Source organism: Orycteropus afer, unplaced genomic scaffold (genome assembly GCF_000298275.1).
Source record: "Orycteropus afer afer isolate SDZICR_OR568_19922 unplaced genomic scaffold, OryAfe1.0 scaffold01099, whole genome shotgun sequence".
Classification (NCBI taxonomy): Eukaryota; Metazoa; Chordata; class Mammalia; order Tubulidentata; family Orycteropodidae; genus Orycteropus; species Orycteropus afer.
The window spans coordinates 291,189-291,463 of record NW_006922686.1 but is presented as its reverse complement, the minus strand read 5'-3'; positions in this window follow the sequence as shown (position 1 = coordinate 291,463).

The window sequence follows — 275 nt, the reverse complement described above, 5'->3', positions numbered from 1 at the left end:
ATTTCTGCCTGGCTGCTCTTATCTGGGGGAGCTCTGGTAGCATAGTGCCTAAGGCTTGTGGTTGCTAACCCGATGGCTGGTGGTTCAAACCCACGAGCCACTCCTCAGAAAGAAGGTTGGGCAATCTACTTCCGTAGTGACACTTCCTCAGAAACCCAAGGAAGGGTCACTATGAGTCAGATCCAACACCTTGGCAGTGGGATTTGGCTCCTATCTGGAAGCCACCCTCCTCACCCCTTCTTTATTCTTGTCCTTTTGGCCTCAGAGTGTATCTC